At 37.3% G+C, this 20,690-nt stretch overlaps 1 protein-coding gene and 1 non-coding gene across 2 annotated transcripts in view; one reads left to right on the top strand and one right to left on the bottom strand.

The window, feature by feature from the left end:
- The window catches only part of GALNT13 (polypeptide N-acetylgalactosaminyltransferase 13), a 623,731-nt gene extending 607,931 nt beyond the window's left edge, over positions 1–15,800 (bottom strand). The window contains exon 1 of the mRNA XM_049773003.1: positions 15,485–15,800. The gene's annotated coding sequence lies outside the window, so the exon portion shown is untranslated. The remainder of the gene's footprint in view (positions 1–15,484) is intronic.
- Positions 6,523–6,655, top strand: LOC126010041 (small nucleolar RNA SNORA51). Its single transcript, XR_007496181.1, has one exon. It is a non-coding gene; the product is annotated as a small nucleolar RNA SNORA51 (small nucleolar RNA).
- Positions 15,801–20,690: the final 4,890 nt, after the last annotated feature.

Below are 20,690 nucleotides of genomic sequence, written 5' to 3'. Positions count from 1 at the left end.
ACTCGAATGCACTTTTCAGCATTAAGCTCTATCAACAATTGGTACAATACTACTAAATTTCTATTATTTTGGTAATAGTTTTATTGCTTATCTTTATCACAGCTTTAATCATATCATATTTTTATTTAATTATTTATCATACCCTGGAACCAATTTTACAGTTACTACTCTAATTCTCCAAATCTGTTCATTTATCCAGGAAATAAATTAAGCAGATTTATTAGGCACATATCATACTAAATGTTAATAGAGGATCTGGAAGAGATCTAGTCATCACAGAAACCATTCGTTGAACATCACTAAGTACAAAACACAATAACAAATACAGTACTTACACTTTCACTTCAAATGTCAAGAAACTATATTTAACATTTACTAGGTGGATGAAAATAAATACCGATATCTTAGTACTATGAGAACCACAAAATTTAATATATAAGCTCTTAAAAGAGTACCTTATGGCATTTAGGACTTGTGTTGTATATCGGTGTTAAAACAACTTTTAAATTAAACCCCATTTTAAAGATGAGAAAAAGAAATAATCCAGGGACGCAATGTAACTATCCTTTGTAATTCTGATCGGAATTGGATGAGTCAGAATATTGACCTGCATTTATGCAGGCATTTTATTCTAAAATTGGTGTCTTCAAAAATCGCATGCCCCATTTCTTCTTCCAAACTTAAATTTCCACATTTTCTTTATCTTAGAATCGTAAGAGTAATTCAACTAGTAAAGATTCTATAACTGTCAGGAACTTCATATTTCAATAAAATTAACAAAAACTTAATGGAAAAGTGATTTATCAAACCAGTCGAGGTACTAAGCAAAAGAAGATCTGACTGTCATGAATTCACTGTCAAAAAACTGGAGTACACAGCAAAGAGAAAAAAAAGTGACCCAAATGAATAAGTGTATACTAGTCACAATTTTAAAGAACCCTCATTGTTAATTAGTTTTTTGTTATTTCAGAATACCCTATTCTTCCATGTCACAAAAGCACAGTTTTTTTTATCATATCATCTAATTCAAAAAGTGATTCAGTGATTCAATATTCTGCATTTTTGTTGCACATATCCTCAACTATGAGGAGAATGTGTAAGATCTGATTCTTTTCTCTGTCTCTCATATCTATCTCATCATTATCACCTATCTAGAGAAACTTGTAACTTTCTAGTTAGCTGAGCTGATATTAATATTTTTTAAAAGCTCAGGCAAAAGGAATAGAATTCTAACAACCAGCAGATTTTTCAAATCTGAGAGATTCGAATGTGTGCTTACATTCATTAGAAACTTTAAAAATGCCTATTTATGATTAGTTATAATAAAGTTCAAAGTTTCAGTCCAAATAATGAGCAGTAAGGACTTCACTGGAAGCTGCAAATCTAAGATGATAATATCTTTACACCTTTGTTAAATCAAAATGTTCTTCCTTTATAGGCTGTTCTGTGACTTTGCAGATACATCAAATAATTACATAAGAAGTATAATTTAATAAAATATATTTAGAAAAATAATAATCATAGCCTTAAAACCATTAATTAAAAGTTACTTTATATTTTAATTCAGTGCCATATAAATATATAGGATAACAGAAGGGAATGGCAATATGATCTTTCAAAGAAGCATCTGCTAATATGCGTGCTAATATGCATTGCATTTTTTCTTAGACAAATCTATTTTAATTTCAAGAAAATAAGGGTAAGAATAATGAAAAAATTACATCCAAACAACTGATTAGGTAAGTGATTATTCCATATTAAATAAAACTAAAGAGGCATGATTGTGATTTGAGTGGTCAGTTTAATTAAATACAAGGAAAAGCAAGAATCTGAAGGAAACACAGGACCCTTGTTATAAAATCAATTAACACCTTTGCTGTATAAAACTAGGAAACAAAGACTTTCTACTGCAAGAAAAAAAGAGTCCATTTATTCTTAAAGTAAAATTGATATTGGAAGTTTAAAATCAGCAGTGTTACTTATATTTAATTAATATAAAATATTGTTAATCTTCCTGCTAATCAATGTTCTATAATTCTTTGAATATTTTTCCTAAGTTTTATACTTTTGGCTTTTTTTACCATTTTTATTCATATTATCAAATATTTCTTGAGCATTAAATGTTCTATAATATCCCATTTATGTTCCACAGCATGCCAGCAGCTAAAGTCCTCCATATTTTATATTAATGCCAGATCAAAGCAATATGAATCACTTGCCTTCATAATTACATGGTATTTTTCTATATCTCACCATTATACTTAGCTGTGGTTCTACTTCAGGAAATTTTCAAAGATATTTCTACATATGAGGAAATTACCTTTAGTTTTATATATGTCTTTATTCCATCCTTTGATTTGATTGATATTAAAAGGATATGAAATTTTCTATGCAAGAAATTTTCTTTCATAAGTATAATTATTATGCTGTTAATTACTTAATATGTCAGTGACACTTGGAGAAACTTGCTGCAACTCATAATGCGCCATTTTCTCTCGGTTAAAGTATTGAAATTTTTTTATATTTAAAAGAATACATTTGGGCCCAGAGAGATAGCACAGCGGCGTTTGCCTTGCAAGCAGCTGATCCAGGACCAAAAGGTGGTTGGTTCGAATCCCAGTATCCCATATGGTCCCCCGTGTCTGCCAGGAGCTATTTCTGAACAGACAGCCAGGAGTAACCCCTGAGCACCGCCGGGTGTGACCCCCCAAAAAAAATCCAAAAATAAAATAAATAAAAGAATAAATTTATCTTAAACTATTTGAAATGGCTAGAGAAATAATAGAGCAGTAAGTGCTCAGTAGTATTGCAAGTAGTCAATCTAGTTTATCAGGAGTGATTCCAATATCCAATATCATTCCTAGAGTATCTCCAGGAGTGATTTCTGCATGCAGAGCCAAGAATAAGCCCTGAGCATTGCCAAGTGTGACCCCCAACCCCATTAAGAGTGATCCCCTGATAGCCAGAAGAAAACCCTGAGCACTGCTGTAGCCCCAAAACAAAAAATTAAATGAATTAAAATAATAATAATCAATTTGAAAATCTTTCTAGAAATTGTTCCTGTTTACTTTTTCCATATAACTTACCTTTTTGTAATTATTTTCTTTTTTGGGGAGAGGGGTCACACCCGGCAGCACTCAGGGGTTGTAATTATTTTCATCAGGAAATCTCATATTTATTTTTATAATGTTGCCTCCATTGCCATTTTATTAGTAGTAGTTTAATTTATTTTGGTCCCTCTTTTTCACATTACAAACTTTCCCTCTTACATTTTTTTTTAAATTTGGTTATTCTTGGCTATTGTTTTAGACTTGAGAATTAAAGCATAAAATGCTGGGTCCTCTATGACTAGGTTCAAATGAATAGGGTAAGCAAGGCTTAAAGACTTAAGTACCAAATTAAAATGGATTTTTATATACTGTTTAAGATATATTTCTAGTTGTTCTTATTATCCCACAATAGTTCAAGTAATTTCATTAGTAAGTGTTAGGACATATGGTTTGAAGAGGAAATGGTCTAGGCATATTTACAAAGGAAACCAAATTTGGGAATAAAAGGCTGTCTATTGCATCTAGATATGTTGATTCTATTTCCCAATCCATCCCATGTCTTAATTTTATTTTATTTTTTTGTTTTTTGGGGCTATACCAGTGATGTTCATAGGTTATTTCTGGCTATGAGCTCAGAAATCGCTCCTGGTTTGGGGACCATATGAGACGCCAGGGGATCTCTCCTAGGCTAGCCTTACTGCTTGTGCCATCTCTCCAGTCTCCATGTCTAATTTTTGCTCTTCATTTTTCTTGACATTATTGAATCTCATGTCTTCAGGGTATTAATCAGGGCATTGTGTTACCCTTTCTATTTCAAGACCAATTTCAATTATATGATTCACTCCATATAATTTATACTAGTTTGATTTACCTTGATTCCTTATTTACCTAATTGATGAAGTCTAAGGAAGAAGTTAAGTGGAAAAAACGAACTTCTTTCTTCACAAATAAATGACTACTTGTTTAAAAGAAACCACCCTGATCTATAGAAGCTATCCTTGAAACATCCAATACAAGAAAAAAAAATAAAACTACATTGCTTTAAACTGCCCTCATCATGACTGCAAAAACTGCTATTACAACAAGTCAAAGAAGGTTGTCATCAAAATATATGCAAATTTCACACCTGTACAGACTAAAATACACAGGGTATTGTAATATTGATTTCTTAGTTCTGAAATTTCTTATACGTTTCTTTGAGAAATAAGCTAAAAATAAACATTCTCAAGAAAAAGTATCAAATGGTCCTGAGGGATAGTACACAGATTTAGGGTCTTACCTTGCATCCAGCTGACTCTGTTTAATCCCCAATTCCACAGATGGACCCCTAGTACCATCAAGAGAGGTCTCAACAAAGTCAGGAATAAACTCTGAGCATCACCACATGTGGCGTCAAAACAAAGTATCATGTTCAAGATTATTTAATGAGAGTGGTAAATATTTTATATTTACTTTGCTTTACAAAAGGAATGAAAATGAGGTATAGATGATTCAATGTTATCCCACTTGAACAGAAAACATGTATGTTCACATCGTAGAAACTAAATGCTCCTATTGTTGTCTGCAACCACAAATGAAGTAGCTCACAGCTAGTAATTCAATGTGTTAATTCAACAGCACAATCCAATTACCAAGGATTTATCTCAACTTAGTGCACAACAAAACAATAAAAAATCTGTGAGAAGATGTCTACTCTAATTTTACAGAAGTATAAATATTATCCTAAAGTCAGAGCAGGAAACAGAGAATATAAATTATTAAAGTTGTTCATTATAATCCATTAATTAATATCACAATGAATTTCTGACATGAAATCAACAGTCTAGAGTCAACGGTAAAATATACATTAGATGTGCTATAAGAAAAAATGATCAAATGAGAATTGTATGACAACTGAAACTGACATGACCTCAAATAATACAGTATTCCTTGGATGCATAAGTTTGCCAACTGACCACAAGGTCCAAGCACACAATTCTAAAAGTAGACAAAGGTAATGAGATGCAAATTTAGCATCCCCAGCCTTCTGCTAAATGACCCAGATGCAGAGCGAAAGCATCTGCCTCTTACCTCCTCTAAGACATATGATGAAATGAAATGCCTTTTTTAATTTACTTTTTCTGATACATATATAAACAAAGTCATTAAATATAGGCAGTTCAAAGAGAGCAACTTGACTATGTGAGGGAAGGAAGTAAAATCAAGAAGAAATAAATTTTGCATTGAGGAATAATGAACAGTAGTTACTTAAGAAGAAAATATAAAGGTACACTGAAAATCTATAATACATGAGTATTACCAAGAGACAACCTGCTTTATAGTATTTTTCATGAAAGTTTCACAGCATTACTTAAGAGAAAGCTATTAATAAAATCAACAAAATTTTGAGCCTTGAGGATTTAGAAAAAGAAGTATAATTTATTAATTTAAAAAAAAAAGAAAAAGAGAAGATGATTATAAGGGGTCAGAGTGATAATAAAGCAGGTAGGGCACTTGTCCCGGCATATGGCCCATCCTGGTTTGTTCCCTAGAGTCCTAAATGGCCCCCAAAATAGGGGTTAATTCCTGAGTACAGAACCAGGAGCATCAAAGTGTATGGCCCCAAAACAATAACAAACGAAGAAAAAAGACAAAGAAGGCTGCTCTGAGTTTTTAATTGGTAAGGAAAGACCAGAGCGATGAAGTTAGAAGACAAGGCTTTGCATGAGATTCATCCGGGTTCAATCTCTGGTATCCATAAGGTTTACGGAGCATACTGGAAGTAATCCCTGAGTACAGAACCAGGAACAAACCCTGAACACTTCCAGTACGGTCCCCAAACAAAACAAAACAAAACAAAACAAAAGTTATGAATTTAATTTAGTATGCAGTTGTAAGTTTGAATTTCTTCATTTTATCACCTGGTTCACAGTGGAGATCTGAACTTCAGTAATGACAACAATGAATCTACTTAAATAACGCTATTTTAATGTTTTCAAATTAGTTGTCTCAATTCATTTTCGTTTTTAATCTAGTGTTATGATTTCCATCTCTCTCCTCTTTCCCCTCTCTCCCCTCTCTCCCTCCTCCCTCCCTCCCTCCCTCTCCCTCCCTCCCTCCCTCCCTCCCTCCCTCCCTCCCTCCCTCCCTCCCTCCCTCCCTCTCTCTCTCTCTCTCTCTCTCTCTCTCTCTCTCTCTCTCCCCCCCCCCCCCACCCCTTGTGCTCAGAACTCACTCCTGGGCTCTGGGGCCAAGATGGGATGGCAGATATTGAACATTACATGCCCGCGTGCAAAACATGATTTTTGTCACCCCAAATTCAGGTCATTTTAAACATTTCAAAAAAATAACAGTTTTTGGGATGAAGAGGAATGACACTTGGGATATTGGTCAGGGGAATGTTGCACTGGTGGAGGATTTTATATATATATTATATATTTTATAGATACCTTTATATATATTAAAAAAATCAAAAAAAAAAGAGAAAATATAAGGCCTCCCAATTCTTACCACAGGCTGTGTTCTTTACACTGATTGTAGAGAAAGAGGAGGTACAGTAAATGCACCCCGTATACACCTCAACCCAGGCCCTTTGCCTGGTCTGTATTGTGAATTGGGGGACAAAAAAAATAACAGTTCAAAATCTTATGCTTTCACTTATATGTGATAGTTTCAAAAACTAAATAAAAGAAAAAGTCTGGGGCCAGAGCGATAGCATAGTGTTAAGGAATTTTGCCTTGCAAGTAGCTGACTCAGAACTTGGGTTCAATTCTTCCCACCCCACCCCCACACCCGCATCCCATAAGGTCCCCCAAGCTAGGAGCGATTTCTGAGTGCATAGCCAGGTGTAACCCCTGAGCGTCACCGGGTGTGACCCAAAAACAAAACAAAACAAACAAATAAAAAGTCAAAAAAGACGAATCTTACAGATTATTAAAAAAAATAAAAAACAGAAGGAAGAGGAATGCAAATTGGATAAAACAGGTAAATCAAGCAATTGCAAAGTAAGAGAAGGAAACCAGAATTTTGGAGGTAAACAGTGCAAGCCTCTACTGATATTAAGTTACAAGGCTGTGCACTAGAAACATCTATAATGTTAAAAACCAATTTCACTTCAATTAAACAAGACAGTGTAGCCTTAGCCCTTCTATTTACCAACACACTCTGAATAATTTAAGAGTGGGATTTTGAGAAAGCAAGTCCTCCTTTATACAATGAAGATAGCAAGATGGCTTAGTATTCACGATTATGAGAATAAAAAGTGGTTAAAACCTGTCAGATGTTTACTTACCTACAGCAGAAGTGCAAAGCAAACAACCATAAATGTTAGTTGCTTTTACAAGCTCTAACTCAATTTGCTATTTTAAGTAAACCCTCATAAATTGAAATGGCTCTATCTTCACACAATATTTGTTTCCTAGTGGTTTTTTCCCATCTTTTCATATTTAAGCTGACAGTATTGCATGTGTTTGATAACAACATAAATCCTACCCTTTCTCTGGAACTAATTATGCAATAAAAAATTTCAAGAAAAAAGTTTAGTCAATATTATATTTCTGATCTACAAGAAGATATATCATCTCTCAATATATCATCTCTCAATATATCATCTCCATATATCATCTCTCCATATATTAAAATACAGTTTAAATTTTAAAAAAGAAAGATATTTATCTTATCATAGCAAGGCAATGGCAATAAACATTAGATAAGAGACAAATTTGTAACAGAGTGGTGTAATTCAGGTGATTTTCAATATGCAGACTGACCTTTAAAGTCTTCTGATTATGTGGCTTATTATGGCAGCTCTACACCTAAGTTAACCAAGTGCCAACAAACAGTTTAATCAGTCTCTTCCAATATCTCTTACAAAAACCTAAATAAAATTATGGGCTGGAGCAGTGGCACAGTAGTAAGGCATTTGCCTTGCCCGTGCTAGCCTAGGCCGGACCGTGGTTTGATCTCTGGCGTCCCATATGGTCCCTAAGCCAGGAGTGATTTCTGAGTGCATAGCCAGTAACCCCTGAGCATCACCAGGTGTGCCCCCCCCCAAAAAAAGAAAAACAAAAACAAAAAAGCCTAAATAAAATGTAAGTGAAAACTTAATTCAGTTTAATATACCAAACAGAATTTTAATTAACTTCATATCAAATTAAAAATAAGATCTAATATTCCTAGGAAAGCTCCTATCTATCAAAACACTAAGCACTTCTTTAAAAAAATAGAATAAAAGGGAAATGCCGAGTAAGAAAAAAATCAACATAAGGCTGAATATTTAATGTTGATTGTTTAATTTTTTCATATATACTATGATAACAAATTTATTCAATTTTATGTAACACTAGGTTCTCTACATTGCTTTCATGTTATACATTTTGTTTGGATGAGTTGATTAACATTAATTTTAAATAACTTTAAACTACTGATACTTCTAATTTTACTTAAGGGCTGTTGTAAAAAATTATGGATTATAGTAGCATAGACATTAAGCGAGAACAAGACAGTTTAAAAATTGTAATTAACAGCTAACGTGTGTTTTTCTAGTCTAACTTAATTCAGTGTTAAACCCCAGCATTCTAAAAATCTATAGCAATTACTTTTGAAAATTAAGAATCACATCTTTAATAAGTTCAAAATATGCTAAGTAAACTCATGGCTGAACAATGAATTTAGCAAACATATTTACATGGGGATAATCATTAGAATATTTATTTATCACAGGATTATTTTTACACACTTGTCAACCTTTCTTGGTAATCAAACTAAAACAATCAGATATATAATTATAAATATATTAAAAAGAAAGATATATGCCTAAATCTAATTAAGAATAAAGGGTAATAGTCCAGCTCCATGACTGCATAATGGCTGGACCTTTTAGGTAAGATCAGACTATGGACTGAAAACTGGGGTATCGTTAGAATGGGGAGGCAAGTTCCTTATATGCTCTCCTCATCACCCAAAATCCCACCAGCTTCAGTACATAAACCCCATTTTCTTTCAGAATGACCCAGCTCCTCTACTAAACTCAAAAGAAAATAATGGCTGCCAACTCTACCCATGGTAATCAGTTTTGGGCTGATAACATAGAAGCCTTCTCAGAACTGGCAAGAAATATTCTCCTTTTTGCATGAAGACACAGAAGCTCAGCACCCTCACCAGACACTCTCCTACATAAGTAGCCCAGCTCTGCACAACTTAATCTTACCAAACTGCCAAGCCACCAAATCTGTTCCAGATCTATCAACCTGAACTACTTGCAGCTACTGACACCTCAAAATTTCACAGTAATTTCAGCCAACTAGGATCACAGAAAATCTGATAAGAAAGTTATAGAGAAGACCATCATGCTTCATGATGCTCAACTAGCAAAAACCTCAAAAAAAAAAAATGTTGTAAATCCTTAGACTTTAGTAATACCATTGAGAAATAACACTATTATTTCAAATTGGCCTCAACTGATCTAAGTTGTGTTTTGTTTTGTTTTAGGGTTTTTAGAGGTGCTCAGAGGTTACTCCTGGCTCTGCACTCAGAAGTTACTCCTGGCAGGCCTGGGGAACTACTATATGGGATGCCAGAGATCAAACTTGGGTTGGCCTCATGCAAGGCAAATGCCCTCTATGCTGTGCTATCACTCCAGCCAAGTACTAAGTTTTGATGTTCCATTTGCCTTTGTATTATAAAAAACAATATGAAATATTTTGTGCCTGCAAGGGGCTGACTTGGGTGGTGGGTGGGAAACTGGGAACATAAGTAGAGGGAAGGTCACACTGGTAAGGGGAATGATGTTGAAATATTTAATACTTAAAAAAAAGTCTGACGAAAAACAGGTAAGTCATAGTGTTATAATAAAAATTCAAAATTAGAAAAAATGTTAATAAAGATAATAAATAGGAACTAGAGGAGAGAGGAATCTTGCCTTGCATGGCATCCTTTGGTGCAGAGTCAGGAGACAGCTCTTAAGTACTACAGGTAGGACCTCTCCAAATCAAAGTTAATTAATTAAAAAAATTAGTCTTCAGGAGACATTGAATTTTAAGAGATTTTCTGCTATTTTATATTAATACAAATATAAATGCCATTCTCTACTAAAATTTAAAAAAATAAATGGTATTTCCTATGGTCCCCAAAGCTCCCCAAAGGAACAATCCCTTGAGTGAAGAACCAGAAATAAATACTGAGCACTGCGCCAGGTGTGGTCCAAAACCAAAACCAACACAAAATGAAAAGGTATAAAAATAATAATCTTTTAGATGTGCAATTTGTTTCCAAGTATATCTGCCTATAAAACCCCAAATGGAAAAACAACTATTACTGAATTAATGTGGCTATTTTCAAAAAAATTGTTTTGAGCCTCCTTTTCCCCACCTTCCATTCCACCTCAGCAATTCTTGGTTCAAGATACATGTGGTTCAATGAAATATCTGAGGATGCTGGACTGCCCAGGCTCTGCATTGCCAAGATTATCCCTCTCTGTCCCCAACCCCTAATTGAACGCTACTCCAGTGCTCAGAGAACCTCCAGGGTTGCATCTGGTGATGCTCATATAATCATGTAGCCAGTGATTGAACCCAAGTTAGATACAATGCTAGGCATACACTAACTACTTATGTCCTAACCCAGCTCCATTTCATGATTTTTTTAAAATTTTGTAAAGATTAAATTTTAGAAAGTTAATATATTTAATAAATAATTAAAATAAAATGCATGTCTAATATATAGTATTATACAATATATAGGACTAAATTAAAATAAAATGTAAAACGATTCATGCTTTTAACCAGACTGTTGTATCTTTAAGGGTGATTTATGTTTTCAAACATATGTCTAATGTGTATATGGAGTAGGAAGAAGGGTATTACTAAGAAATGCCATCAAAGAGAGTCAATTGGAATACTATGTACTTAAATCTTGATTTTATTTTTCATATGTTTTTATTCTATGATGACCATATGTAAGATTTTTTTAAAGAAAGCCCAATCACAATTCTCAGAACCCATCAGATTTAAGATGTCCCCACGTTGCTAGGAAAGAAAGCAACACAAACTGAAGGTTATATATTGAAAGTCACAGTCAAAAAATATTGTTTATTACAAGGGTTTTACAAGAGAATATGGGGACTAACAAGGCTTATTAATTTAAGAAAAAAATAACAGTAACTCTTCATATTTATAAGGCACAATGAACACTTCTAAGAGGCACGAAACTGTTATTTTACACAGTGAAAAATTCAGTCATACTTTATTCTTAATAATTCATTTTACTTTGCTTGTTATTCTGAAACACCAAAATTCTGTTCACTTGCTTAACCATAAAGAATAAAATTAGTCATGCATCACTTGCTCTCTCACCTTCTTCCTAAAATGCCAAAGTCTTTAAAAGCTGTTCTATTACCTGAAACTCTTAATACATCTATCACACCACAAAGTCAAGTGGGAAAATGGAAATACTGTATTTCACTCTAATATAATTACTTGACCTCATATCGATGCACATCAATCTAAAAAAGTTAAAAGTCTCAATATTTTATACGTAGAATATCAGAACATACTTCAATATTAAAATATCTTCATTTGATATATTTAGCTTTTTTTTTGTTTTTGGACCACACCCAGTGACCCTCAGAGGTTACTCCTGCCTATGTGTTCAGACTGTGGTACATATACACAATGGGATATTATGCAGCAGTCAGGAGAGGTGATTTCATGAAATTTTCCTATACATGGATGTACATGGAATCTATGAAACTGAGTGAAATGAGTTAGAGGGAGAGAGATAGACGCAGAATAGTCTCACTCATCTATGGGTTCTAAGAAAAATAAAAGACATTCTTGCAATCATTTCCAGAGATAAAATAGAGGAGGACTAGAAGCTCTAGCCCACCACATGAAGCTCACCACAAAGAGTGGTGAGTGCAGTTAGAGAAATAGCTACATTGATAACTATCATAACAATGTGAATGAATGAGGAAAGTAGAAAGCCTATCTAGAGTACAGGTGGTGGTGGCATGGGAAGGAAGGAGATTTGGAACATTGGTGGTGGGAATGTTGCACTGGTGAAGGAGGTGTTTGTAATCAAGGTGTTTAAATAAAGATATTAAAAAAATCGCTCCTGGCATGGGGGACTATATGAGATGCCAGGGATTGAACCCAGGTCCGTTCTGGGTCACTAAAGCAAATGCTCTTCCACTGTACTATCACTCCGACCCCAAATTTAGCTATTTTTAAATACAAATTTTGGGTTGAGTATCATATTAGTTTAAATATTCTTTTTAGTTTGGTTTTCATTTGGAAGCCAGAGATGCTCAGGTCTCGGTTCTAGTTTTGTAGTCAGGGATCAGTCCTGTTGGTGCTTTGGGAATCTAAGGATTCTAAGGTTACCAGAGATCAACACTCATCAGAATGCAGACAAACACCCTACTTGCTGTACTATCTCTCTGGCCAGATAAATTATATTCTTTAAAAAATATTGTCCTGAACATGACCAATGCACAACACTGAACCTAACTTTGGAAGATTATAAAATCCTGTAAATTGCTGTTTCTTTTTGTTTGGAGCCATAACCAACCGTTCTTGGAAATAACTCTTGGTGAAAGTTAGGGTTTATTCCTGGCTCTTCATTCAGAAATCGCTCCTGGCATGCTTTGGGTACCATATGGGATGCCGGGAATCTAACCCGGATCCATCCTGGGTGGGCCGCATGCAAGGAAAACACACCCTACCACTGTGCTATCACTCCGGCCCCAGTATATAATTTCAAAACAGCAACACTACAATCATAATAAATTCATATTGGTAGCTTAAATTAGCTACCACTACATTTCCAGAAATATTGGTAAAATCTCTTGTGCACCTCTTATATACATGCCTGAAGAAGTAAGGAAACCAAAATTATTCAACATGAGTGATTTGAACTGCAGACAAATTCTAGTACCTAATCTATCATTTGTATTAAATGTTTAATTTTAGTTGTTCTTTATATTAAAGAGATTTTTTTTCATTTACAAAAAGTCACATTAAAGTGTTCACTCAAAAATTATGGCATGTCTCAATTGACTTTCAAAGAGAAAGGTTGAGAGATGACATCTCATATATTAGAGCCGCTAAGACAGCTAAGTTATAAATTTACAAAGAGGGGCTATTCCGCAATAAATGGACTAAAAACAGTGCTAAGGAGGCATATTCTAAGATCCCCTTTACAAAATTTCAATTCCTATTCTCCAAAGTCTAAGTAAAACATGTATGGGGAAGAGGGAGACAACATTCATTTTTGTTGTTGTTGTTGTTGTTGTTGTTTCCGAGCTTATTAACAAAGCTGGAGTACTTCTAAATTTACATAATCAGTTACAAGTAAAGAACAATCTGCCTAAAAGTCTTCTAAGCATTTACTAGTTTTCCCACATGATGTGTCTAACACATCACTCTGGTCATAATCTAGATTCAAGGATCCAGAATTAATCTACAACAGCATTGCTGCGCTTTTTTTGAAACAGATTTCTTCCCCAAATCTAAGACAGAGTTTCTACTTAAACTGCCTAAATCCTGAAGTGAGATAACCATCAAAGAAATAGTAAATTAGTGGTATTTATTTAATCAAGTAGAAGCAATCAAGAAAAAATCTTAATGGGCTAGAAAGTGGGCAGACATATGGGCAAATCATGTGAAATCCAGATTTGAAGCAAATATAATAGAGAAATTCACATTTCCTATGTTCAATGTCTGCCTCTGGCTATGAATATTCTCCAAACCATTCCGTCTCTTAAATCACTCAAATACTATTTTAACATTATGATTCTAATTCTGCAGGGAAGGATTTTTGTAAAGATCCGGGGAAATAAAAAATAATTAGTAACAATGTGAAAGTCAAAAATAATTCTAAGAAAAGAAGAAGGAAGGTAAAGTCTATCTAGGAAGGTGAGTGGTTCTAAAGTAACTCACCACCTGGTTGACCTTACTTTTCAGTAATCTGATACCATCAGGTTTCTTCAACACTAGAGGGCATGGATGCAAACATACACAGTTTATATATATGCCCCAAGGGAACCTAAAATCCAGGTTTCATAAATGTCCAAGTATTTTAGCGCTGCAAATAAAAATCTCAATGCTGTGTTTCTAAGCAAAGTGACTGAGCTTACTCCCCAGATGAAAATGTTCATGGGCTGAGTGTTATGCCAATTTAAACCAGGCAGTCCCTAAGGACTCCTCCTATACTAGCAACACCTTCTTTGCTTCAGGAGAGCTCCAACCCTTCCCGGCTTAGTTTTCTTCCATCCCAAAGCTTCTGGTTCTTTGCACCCTAAAAACAGTACCTAATCTACTCCTCTGGAATTCTTCGTTTAGATTGGAGAACTACACCCCCCCACACACACACACATACACACATACACACACACACTTGAAAACTGAACCGATCGATTGATCACAAAGAACAGGGGGCGCTTGCATAGTGCCCAAGTATCCGTGCTTTCTGATTGCTGCAGCTCAGCGCCTAGGAGCCCACGGAAGGGAAATTGGCCTTTGAGAGCCTCTTCCAGCCCCGGGGTTCCAACACATCCCGGACAAGATCGAGCTATTTCCACCCTCCAGTTTCTACCCGGACTGAACTTGCGGGCGAGAGAGGGGTGTTGTTTGGAAGTCCTCAGAATATAAAATTGGCACCAGGGATTTGGGCAGGAGAGGCAGAGATGGAGAAAGGCAGTGGAATAAAAAAAAAGGGGGGGAGGCAGGAATGGTGCGAGAAGCTACGGTAAGAAGGGGAGCAGGGGCAAAGACAGAAGAGGGGAAAGGAGCAATCCATCCCAAGAAAGATCAGAGAAAGAGACGGAAAGACCAACAAATTAATTAATTAATTCCATTCAATAAAACCACGGGTTGGGTACCAGAGACAAAAACTGAGACAGAAATAAGAGGCACGACGTGAACAAGAGGCAAGGAGAGCCGGCAAAAAAAAAAAAAAAAAACGGGGGGGGGCAAAGAAGGCGCAATCGTCCACGACACCCCAAGTCTCAGAGCGTTCCCCCCCCCCCCAGCATCTGGTAGTAGAGACTGGTCCGCCTCGCCCTTCCCGGTGGGGGTTCGAGAGAAAGTTGCCGGGTCAAGAGGATGAACCGAACCAGCCAGCCCTCCACCAAGGAGTCAAAGTCAGCGACAGCCCAGCACCCCCCAAACACCGTGGGGCATCCCCTAGCTCAGCCAAGTGGCGGGGTGAACCGGCGGCAGAAAGTTCCGCGCCCCGCGATCCTCCCACTGCACCTGCAGCGTCGGGCGAGCGCGCGCCGAGCATCCCGGAGCAACCCGCACGCCCGCACGCCCGCATCCTTGCCCCAGCCCGGTCCCGTTATTCGCTGCAGGACTTTGCGGCGCCCAGTCGGGCGGTCCTTTGGAAAAGCGGCGCGGGATGGATTGCAAAGCAAAAACAGGAAAAAGAGAGAAAGAGAGAGAGAGAGAGACGGAGACCTGCTCCGGTGGCCAAGGATCCCGCGAAGAGGGCACGGCGTCCACGCACGCAAAAGCCGCCTCCGAGTCGAGCTCGCGCTCACCTGGAACCCGCGCCCACCCGCGAGCGCCGCTGCCACGCGCGCTTCAGTCCCTTCACTCTTGCCCGCGAGCCCTCCGAGCCAGCTCCGGCCTCTGCCAGCCCTTCATAGCGTGGCGGCGGGCTGCGGGCTTCCACGGGCGCGAGGGGGGAGAGAGAGACAGAGAGAGAGTGAGCGAGCGGGAGCCCAGGCCGAGCAGGAGCCGCGGGAGCCAGAGCAGGAGCAGGAGCGCGGGATCTAGCACATTGTCACCGGCGCGGTCACTTCGCCTCCGGCCTCCGCCCCCCACCCCGCTGCCCGCTCCGTCCCCGCCCCTCCGCCGCCTCCTCCCGGAGCCCCAGCCCCGAGGCCTCTCACTGGGCTGATACCATTTACGTAACCGCACCCCCGGCCCTCCTCCCTCCCGGCTCCCCGCTCCTCCCCGGGTTGGGGCGCAGCACCACCGAGCGCGCTCCACTAGCTTGCTCCTGGAGCTGCCTCTCCAGCAAGGCGCACAAGTCCCGCGATACTTGCCGGGCGCGGCCCCGGAGAGCCACCGGAGGGGTCCCCGGCTTTCCATACACCCCGCACACATGCACTAACACCCTCGCGAACCCCGGTCTCCGAGGGTTCCCATTGGGCGCTAGTTGGGGTTCGTCTCTCGCGTCTTAGCCAAGGGCCCACGGAGCCGCTAGCTGCGCGTCTGGGACTGCCCTCGGGGATCCGCTGGCGGTCCCACCCCCCGGGCCGTCCGCTCTATTGGGGAGACCTGGGGCTAGAGATTGCAGATTTAGCAAATTTAGGTTTCCGAAATCTGAAAGGACTGGCTGGAGTGAGCCTTAGTGTTTTATGAGGGTTCACACAAATGCAGCGAAAGCTGCATCTAGGGAATACACTAAGATAATTGGTTAGGCGGATAGGCAGAACACTGTAAGGTGATTGGGACTCTTGTGTTGGGTGGTGGTAGGAAAGAAAGTAGGAGGAATGTAGTTATTTAAGAATGGAAGGAGAGACACACACAGCGAGACAAAGACACTGGAGAGAGAGTGAGAGAGACTAAATGCTTTGCAGGCAAACTCAAGTTAATGGGCAGTTATTTCTAAGTGAGCTCCTGGCAGTGCAGAAGGTAGCAGTGCGAAGTGAATTAAAATATACTCACAACTTCAGAAATGTTTCACACAGAGACATAATAGTCCTCTTCATAACACCAGTAGATCTGGTATCCTTACCCAACCCCCATATGGAAGGGACTCTTCTATGAAATTGAAAAATGAGTTTCTATCCAACCTACCACTCACTCTACCTCACTTACAATTTATAAAGCATCCCAGAAATACATTTTGAAGGTACAAGTCTTACATCAGAAAGTCATGTGGTATTTCTAGTACTCTTTCTTATGAGCTCCAGTTCTGCCATGATAGCACTTACCTCTGGCATATTGAGAATAGCTATTGACTTAGCAAATAAATATTGTTGTTCAGTCCTCATCCTTACAGTTAGCATTTTCAACCTTAGTAATATTTAGCTAACAAGAATAATAAGTTTAATCAACATTATAGTGTGTGTGACAAGATATTTAAGTAGTCTCAAAAGTATCTCCCTGGGAATTGTTTGCTTCTGGTTTAGTAGCAAATCATCCCCAAACTTTGTGAACTGAAGTATTAAATATCTATAATGTCTCAAGGTTCTGTGTGTTGTCAGGATAGTTTTTTGATTCAGTTTGGAGTGATTGATCTAGAAGTTACATGTCTTCTAGTTGGCAAGCTGATTGGTGATGGAACTCTGCTAGGATAGTTCACCTTTCTTGAACCTAGTTTTAGCATTCACTAGTCGAACCCTTTCTTCTTTGATAGTGCAGGATTCCAAAAATAACAATGGAATGCAAACTTCAAAATATTGTACTTTTAAATGTTCTGCCAAGTACATATTATTCACACCTAGTTAGCCCAATGAAGTCACGTAAGCATGCCCACATATAAATAAGTGGGAAATATACCTCATACATTTATTTGGTTTTTGTACCACACCTGGCTTTGCTCAGGGCTTACTTTAGGCTTTATGCTCAAGGATCACTCCTAATCAGAATCAGGGGACCATATATGTTGTCAGGGATTAAATCTGGTTAGCTTTGTGCAAGGCAAATACACTACAGCTGTAATCACTGATCCCAATATTCCAAATATTTACTTGTGTCCAAATAGAAAAAAGAAAAAGTGTGTTATCTCTAGTGCCTGTCATTTAATTGGATATCATAAGAACAATTAAAACGCTAAGGTTTGGACATCACAACACAGGGACAGAGATAGTATTCCACTGTATATATGTACCACAGTTTCTTTAGTCACTCATCTGTTGTTGTGAATCTGGGTTGTTTCCAAATTCTGGCTATTGTAAATAGTGCTGCAATGAATATGGGTGTGCAAAAAAAAAAGGCATTTTTGTGTTGTTTTTGTGTTCTAAGAGTATATCCTTAGAAGTAGTATAGCTGGATCATTGGAAGCTCAATTCCAGTTTTTTGAGAAATCTCTATATTTTCCATAAAGACTGGACTAGACTGCATTCCCATCAGCAGTGAATGACAGTTCCTTTCTCCCACATCCCTGCCAGCACTGATTGTTCTTGTTCTTTGTGATGTGTGCCAGTCTCTGTGGCATGTGATAGCATTCTTGTTTTAATTTACATATCCCTGATGACTAGTGATTTGGAGCATTTTTTCATGTGCCTTTTGGACATTTGTATTTCTTCTTTGAGGAAGTGTCTGTTCATTTCTTCTCCCCATTTTTTGATAGGACTACATGATTTTTCTTATTAAGTTCTGTCAGAACCTTGTATATCTTAGATATTAGCCCCTTATTTGATAGGAATTGGGTAGTTTCTCCTATTCTGTGGTTGACCTCTGTATCTTATTCACTATTTCCTTTGAGGTGCAGAAGCTTCTCAGCTTAATATAGTCCTTTAGTTTATCTCTGCCCCACTTTTTTGGACAGTGGTGATTCCTCCTTGAAGATGGAGTGTTTTACCTACGTGTTCTTCTATATGCCTTATGGTTCTGGGTCTGATATCAAAATCTTTAATCCATTTGGATTTGACCTTTGTGCATTGTGTCAGATTGAGTTCTGAGCGAGTTCACCACTTTTGCATGTGGCTGACCAGTTGTCTCAGCACCACCTGTTGAAGAGGCTTTTCTTGATCCATTCTGCATTTCTTGCCCCTTTATCAAAGATTAATGGAGTGTATGTCTGGGGAACATTCTCTGAATACTCAAGTCTATTCCATTGATCTGAGAGTCTGTCTATATTCCAATACTATGCCGCTATTATGAATATCGCTTTGTATTACAATATAAAGTTGGGGAAAGTGATGCCTCCCATCTTTTTTTCCTAAGGGTTGCTTTAGTTATTCATGGGTGTTTATTGCTCCAAATGAATTTAAGGAGTGTTTGATCCAGTTCTTTGAAGAATGTCATGGATATCCTTAGAGGAATTGCATTAAATCTGTACAATGCTTTGAGGAGTATTGCCATTTTAATTATGTTAATCCTCTCAGTCCATGAGCAGGATGTATGTCTTTATTTCCTTGTGTCCTCTTTAACCTCTTGAAGCTGCATTTTGTAGTTTCTTTGTATAGGTCCTTCACCTCTTTAGTTGACTCCAAGGTATTTGAGTTTGTATGGCAGTAATGTGAAGTAAATTTTTTGATGTCCATTTCTTCTCTATCATTATTTATGTATAAGAAAGCCAATTATTTTGTGTGTTAATTTTCTAGCCTGCCACTTTGCCATACAAGTCTATTATTGTTTCTAGAAGCTTCATGTAGTGAGCTGGAACTTCCAGCCTTCCTCTCTTTTGTCTCTGAATATTATTGCAAGAATGTCTTTTATTTTTCTTGAAATCCATAGATGAGTGAAACTATTCTGTGTCTATCTCTTTCCCTCTGACTTACTTCAATCAATAATAGATTCCATGTACATCCTAATTGATTATAGTTTATAGGCATAAGATTTAGGAACCAAAATTTAAAGGGAGATATTTCTGAAACTGTCTCAGCACCTTAGACAATCTATTCTAACTTACAATTAAATCTATGAAAAGTTTATGTTCAATTGCAAACTAGTCTGTATCTTCAAACATTTCCTAGGAATCATCCCCACCTTGTTCTTCTATGTTAACATTTTTAGTAAAACTTTGAATTTTATCTTTTAAAACAAATATGTTATATCTTATGTCCTTAGAGTGACATATTTAAAGTATGTCCTTTTTTAAAAAAATTCAACAAATAACACAATATTGAAAAATATAATCATTATAAAAACACAATTATATTTATTCTCTATCAAAATATATCAACTTAATCTTTCAGTTTAAATACTGTTGAAACTTTGCCCACATTACCTCTTTTAGTAGTAAAAACTTTTGCAGTGTGACTCCATGTCTTTCCAATAGTTTGAAACTTTTGACTGTTAAAGGAATGGTTTTTAATAAAGTAACTGATATTCATTACCATGAAGCACATCTAACTTGGGTGACATTTTTGTGATTAAACTGATATATTCATTGCCACCACCTTAACTTTTGTGAGAAATTCAACATTTTCTCTCCATAATTGCTTCAGTACTGTCTGGTGGTGGTAGAGCACTATTATTATTGTTAATTTGTTTGGGCCACATTCAGTGGTTATTCTTGGCTCTGTGCTAAAGGATCACTCTTGGCATCACTCTTGACTGCAAGCTCCAGGAACCATATGTGATGCAGATGATCAGACCAAGTTGATAGCATGTAAGGCAAGTGCCTTCCTTGTTGCATTAACCCTCTGGCCACAAGGAATGATATTATTATGGTGGTTTCCAATTTTCCAGAAATTAAACATTTATGCTTATTTAAGAGGAGTTAACAGCTTTACAAACCAAATATCCTAACACAATATATTCAGAAGAGATATTAATTTAATACAGACATGCTGAGAATGATGGTAGGAAAACATTAAGTATTTATTTTCTGCAATGTGTTCATTCTGTAAGAGGAAAAAAACATTGTATGTACAGTAAAAGCACTGCCATTCATAATATTCAATAGTCTTGACTCTGAGCCTAGATGTTTTTGGCAGTTCATTGGTGTTGGGTGGTATGATGGTGTGTGCAGAGCAGAGTG

Source organism: Suncus etruscus, chromosome 5, assembly GCF_024139225.1.
Source record: "Suncus etruscus isolate mSunEtr1 chromosome 5, mSunEtr1.pri.cur, whole genome shotgun sequence".
Lineage (NCBI taxonomy): Eukaryota > Metazoa > Chordata > Mammalia > Eulipotyphla > Soricidae > Suncus > Suncus etruscus.
Note: the sequence above shows the minus strand (reverse complement) of the source record. Positions and strands in the feature narration are given on the sequence as shown.